We start from the raw sequence: 6,154 nt of genomic DNA, 5'->3' as shown, positions 1-6,154 counted from the left end.
TCAAACGTAGTACAATTATGCAAATTATTAGCATAATAAATTAAGTAATAATAATAATAAACTTTATTTATATAGCACTTTTCAGGCATAGAGTGCAGTTCAAAGTGCTTTACATAAAAATGATATAGTCAAATATCAACAGCAACATCACATTCAAAAAAACATGTGATAAAAAAATACATGCAACACATACAAGATAAAATACTAAAACATATGAAGAACAAACATAATAATAAATGTAATGCGCTACAACATATATAATAATAATAATAAACACAATTCAGAGTAACTAATTAAATGCCAGATTAAAAAAGTATGTTTTTAACTTTCTTTTAAAAATATTAAGTGTACTAGCTTACCTAATATCTAATGGTAGTGTGTTCCACGGTTTTGCCGCATAATTTGCAAAAGCCGCATCACCGGTTTTCTTTCGTCTGTAACTGGGAACCTCCAATAAACCTGCATTTGATGATCTTAAGGTTCTTGATGTCATATAATTAATGAGAGAACTGGCAATATAATTAGGTCCTTGTCCATGTCGAGCTTTGTACATAATGAGGAGGACTTTAAAATCTATTCTAAATTGTATAGGAAGCCAGTGCAATGCAGCTAAAACTGGTGTTATATGTTCTCTTTTTTTTCAGTTCTGGTTAGTAACCGAGCTGCTGAATTTAGCCTATTAATTGATTTTTGTGGGAGACCAGTAAAAAGTACATTACAGTAGTCAAGTCTATTTGAGATAAGAGCATGGATTAGTTTTTCTGCATCTTTCTGGTTTAAAAAAGGTCTAATTTTAGTTATATTTCTTAGGTGAAAAAATGAAGATTTTGTCACCTTATTAATATGGGAGTTAAAACTTAAATCAGAGTCTAAAATAACACCAAGACTTGTAACCTCAGGTCGAAACCAAGGAGTCAATTTAACCAGATTCTGGAACAACATTTCTCTTTTAGTTTTAGGGCCAACTAATAGAATATCAGTCTTATTCTCGTTTAACTTTAGAAAGTTATTACTCATCCAGCTATTTACTGCCATAAGGCAGGTAGTAATTGAATTAATAGCCGCAGTATCATTTGGCTCAACAGAAATGTACAGCTGTGTGTCATCAGCATAACTATGGAAACATACATTATTTTTTCTGATGATGTCACCAAGTGGCAGCATATACAATGAAAACAATAAAGGTCCAAGGCAGCTTCCTTGTGGGACTCCAAAGTGGGTTTCATGTTTCTCAGACACATGTTCTCCAAGTTTAACATAAAAATTTCTGCCTTTAATATATGTTTTAAACCAATTTAATACACAGTCGGAAAGACCTACTAGCTTTTCCAAACGACTGATTAAAATATCATGGTCGATCGTATCAAGCGCTGCACTTTAGTCTAAAAAAACAAGAATTGAGACCTTTTTTCAGAATTTATTCTAAGGTCACTAATTACTTTTGTAAGTGCAGTTCCAGTGCTGTGGTACGCTCTAAAACCAGACTGAAACTCAGGAGAAAGGAGTTTATTTGTGCTGCAACTACCTTTTCAAGTATTTTACTAATAAATGGGAGGTTGGATATTGGTCTATTATTAGCCACGACACTACTATCCAAATTAGGCTTCTTCAGTACAGGTTTTACAATAGCTGTTTTAAAAGCCTCAGGGAAGTAGCCAGTCTGAAGAGATGTATTTATAATATGCAGAACATGACTTGAGACACTGTCAAACACCCGTTTAAAAAAGTTGTAGGTACAGGGTCAATGCATGAGGTAGTGGAATTACAAGTGGTAACAATCTTACGAATCTCGGTTAATGTTATACAAGTGAAAAAATAAAAATGCATGAATGCATTTCAGTGTTTCTTAGTATTTGGTATGTCCCCCTTTTGCTTTTATGACAGTATGTGGTAATGATTTAAGAATATTCCAAAGAGCATCTTCTGTGCTTCACTGGAAGCATGGAAATCTGACCGTCTGAACAAAAGAATTAACAATGTCACACATTTGCTTGTATTTGATTAGTGACAAAGAAATAGTGTAGAATCTGAAATATTACTTGTCCATTTTATATATTTTTATTGCTTTTTAAGTTTGTACTTTGTTTTAAACTTTGCTCATGTCCCAGGTTTTAAATATGATCTCAGATTTTTGGATCCTGTATGTATGTTTAGTTTTTGATGACACTGACTCACGTAAATGTTTGATATATTTATGAGGGATGCCACTTTTTAAAATATAAGGCAGCTTTCTATTTGCACATATTTAGACCCATTTTTACTATAAGTGTGAAAAAATATGAAACGCAGTGTTATAAAGGCAACACGTTAACAAAGTGAATTGGATTTTTAATGTCATTGTACCAAAGCAATCATTTATATAAAAGAAATAAAATATTAAAGGGACAGTTTTTCCAAAAATGAAAATTCAGTCATTGTTTACTCACCCCTGTGTTGTTATAACCCTAAATGACTTTGTTTCTTAACACAAAGGGAGAAATTGTGAAAACATTTTGTGCTCAGTGATGTCATACAATGGCAGTTTATGGTGACCAACTCTTCAAGCTTCAAAAGGACACAAAAGTATAATTCAGAAGTCTAACAAATTATTTCATGAGACTCATGATTGTTATGAAAGCATACGATAAGGTTTGATGAGAAACAAACTGAAATCTTATGTAGTAATTAGTGAAACTGTTGACCGACCGTTGATCTCCTGTGTGTGTTCATGATAGGGCACGAGAGCAACAGTTCACGCAGCCCCCTCACGACATTGGGATGTAAGCGAAAACTTGTTTTTGTTAATCTAAAAACAGGTCCTCCACAGCGATATTGACAACATAACACAACACCGCTGCACACAAAACAGAGAACAGAACTTACCAAACATGTCTGATGAGTTTGTAGTAGAACAATTGATGCATTTCTATGCCCAGCCTTATTTTTTTGAATGGAGTACTCGGAAATCAAACAGAAACATAGAGGCTACAGGCAGCCACAGTCAATCTGTGTCCTAACCTGACGACAAATGATACGCGATAAAAGGTGTATTTTCTATGGTAATCAGAGTGTAACGGAGTTCGTAGTTTCAGGGCAAATGGAGGAGTCAAGAGGCAGCGGAAACAGTCAACGTGAGTATTTTTTATTACTCCTATAGTGTCAGACAGAACATAAACAAAAAGGGCTCTTTGTGGCCAAATAAACACACAGGCATGTCAAATGAGAGTTCATATCAATATTCCTAGTCTCTCTCTCTCTCTCTCTCTCTCACACACACACACACACAGCCAACTCTCTCTCTGCTTCCTCTTTCTGCAGACTGATGCGCTTGTCGGCCTTTTCAGGTCTCCCTCTGCCATCACTATAACGAGAGACAGGTGTTAATGATAATGACAGCCCAGGTGACGAGCCTTACCACTCTCCCTCTCCCGCAGACAGACACACGACCACACCCTTATCCCCACACAGAGTTTTTGTCTTAACCAGCAGTGATGAGCGACGGTACATTCTATCGATCGCTTGTTTTTCATTTTTGGCATCGTGCCGGGTAACCTGTCTGCTGTGAACTGGCACCGGACCAAAAACGTAAGAAAAATTAATACAAAAATAAATAAGGCTGGGCATAGAAATGCATCAGTTCTTCGACTACAAACTCTTCAGACATGTTTAGTAAGTTCTGTTCTCTGTTTTGTGTGCAGCTGTGTTGAGTTCTTTTGTTACTTTCTCTGTGGTGGACCTGTTTTTAGATAAACAAAACAAGTCTTCGCATTAACGTCCCAATGTCGCGAGGGGGCTGCGTGAACTGTTGCTCTTGTGCCTTATTATGGTGCACAGGAGATCAACGGTCAGTGAAAATTTTCACTAAATAATACAGTCGATTTTGGTTTGTTTCTCACCAAACCTTATCGTATGCTTTCATAACAATCATGAGTCTCATGGAATAATTTATTAGACTTCTGAATTATACTTTTGTGTTCTTTGAAGCTTGAAGCGGTGGTCACCTTAAACTGTCATTGTATGACATCACTGAGCACAACATTTTTTTTCTTCACAATTTCTCCCTTTGTGTTAAGAAAAAGAAAAAAAGTCATATATGGTTATAACAACACAGGGTGAGTAAACAGTGACTGAATTTTCATTTTTGGGTGAACTATCCCTTTAAAGTATTATTTATGAAATAGTCCTATTATATTACTGAATTTTGTGTTTTTTTCTTATCACTCTATTTTCACTATTAGAGTAATGTTAGATGTATAAACCTGAAGAAGAGAAACATTTCAATTTAATTCAAAAATATTTCTATAGTGCTTTTCACAATAAATATTGTTCCAAAGCAGCTTTACCGAGAATATGGCCGTATAACCACCAGTGAGCAACTAATATTCCTAGAAATATTACAGTATTTAATCACAGATCTAAATGCAGTTTTTTTTTCTTATGGTTAAAAAAAACAATGGCTGTCAAGATAATAAAATAAGCGTGATTAATCTCATGATTTCCAATCAGTCTTCAGAAAGCAGAATAAAAAACGAATAATGTTAAATTCAGTTATGTCAAACTTTTTTTTCTTTTGTACATTTTCTCGACATTTTCCACAGAACCCCTGGTACCCTCTGTAGGTCATTTCAGTGCAAGTGAATGGTGTCTACCAAGCTCCAAAAATCAGTATAAAAGGCAGTGTAAAAGTAATTAATAAGACTCCAGTGTTTTAATCCATGTCTTCAGAAGTGATATGATAGGTTTGGGTGAGAAAATGATCAATATTTAAGTCCTTTTTTACTATAAATTTCCACTTTCACATTCTGAAAAGTGAAAGTGGAGACTTACAGTAAAAAAGGATTGAAATGTTGATCTGTTTCTCAACCAAAGTGAATGCATCACTTCAGAAGATATATATTAAATCACTTGGAGTTGTATGGATTACTTTTATGCTGCCCTTATATGCTTTCTGGAGCTCTATAGTTCTGGTCTACAGAGTTGAGATATTCCTTTAAAAAATATTCATTTGTGTTCAGCATCTAGGATGGCATGTGAGTAAATTATGAGAATTTTCATTTTTTGGTGAACTTTCCCTTTAATTGATGTATATGTCATGACTTTGAAAACCTATTGATCTAAAGGCTTATGCTTAAATGTTTTTATTAGATGAAAATAAATTATGCATATGCATTAATTTATTTTCAAAATTACAATTTTAATAAAAATAAAGGGGAAAAGGCTAACTCCTCCTATACTGTATAAAAAGCATCCCAGGATGCATCATGAAGTTGCTTGAGAATGAAAAGTTTGAGTTGAGTTTGCAGAGATAGAATCTAGACAAACAATCTTAAATATAAGATAGTTTTGATTTGTTTCACATTTTTGGCCACTATAATCCACATACTTTACGATTCCCAGTACCATTATTCTAAAAGAATGAGTAGGTGTGTTCAAACTTTTGACTGGTAGTGTAAGTGTTTACAGGATGTATTAGTGCATATGTCAGAAAAGGAAGTACTTTGACACTGGAAAAACTTGTTCAGCTTTCAAGACTTGTCATGCATAATGAGAGCCAGTTTTGACAGGTTTCCTCATGTGATGTTACTCAAAGCGTGCCAATGCCCTCCTGAGAACACCTGAACAGGTGGGACTGTTTGTGTCACTTTCTTCCCTGATGGTCCGTTTCTTTTCCATGATTCATCAGCATCGGTAACTGTTCATGCGAGGAAGAGTACAAATAACACATCAGGTGGCATGTAAATTTATTTATTTATTCCAATCACAATGTACAAGACCCATTAGAGTAAATTCATATGTAAGGATGCAACTGGGCCTAGTTAAAATCTCTAGTTGCACACCTTTAAGTGGTTCCGAATATATTAAAGTTTAGAGAGCAAAGCATATTTAAAAAGCCCTGAATGTAAAGGTACATCAGTGTTAAAATGCTTCATTCATTGCAGTTGTAGTGTAGGTTTGACACTGTTCAAGCAGGAAGCAAAAATCGGATTTTTTTTTTTTTTTTGGCATATCCAGCTCAACCGTACAGGTTTTTGTAATCTAAACGGCAGAAAACTACATGAATTCTGATTTTTACAAACCGAATCCAAACCATAGTGGTGTGCGGTTTGAAATCTGAGTTAAATTGGCAATGTGTTTCAATCTGAACAGTCAGATCGTATATAAAGTACTGAATTCA

General features: G+C 34.6%; 1 protein-coding gene across 1 annotated transcript in view; it reads right to left on the bottom strand.

Annotated features, from left to right (window-relative positions):
• Positions 1–4,985: 4,985 nt before the first annotated feature.
• The window catches only part of LOC127447638 (interferon-induced helicase C domain-containing protein 1-like), a 45,338-nt gene continuing 44,169 nt past the window's right edge, over positions 4,986–6,154 (bottom strand). Inside the window, exon 17 of the mRNA XM_051709587.1 lies at positions 4,986–5,671. The gene's annotated coding sequence lies outside the window, so the exon portion shown is untranslated. The remainder of the gene's footprint in view (positions 5,672–6,154) is intronic.

The sequence above is a fragment of the Myxocyprinus asiaticus genome, chromosome 10 (genome assembly GCF_019703515.2).
Source record: "Myxocyprinus asiaticus isolate MX2 ecotype Aquarium Trade chromosome 10, UBuf_Myxa_2, whole genome shotgun sequence".
In the NCBI taxonomy this organism is placed as follows: domain Eukaryota; kingdom Metazoa; phylum Chordata; class Actinopteri; order Cypriniformes; family Catostomidae; genus Myxocyprinus; species Myxocyprinus asiaticus.
The sequence above is the reverse complement of the archived record's forward strand: the minus strand, read 5'-3'. Positions and strand labels throughout refer to the sequence as shown.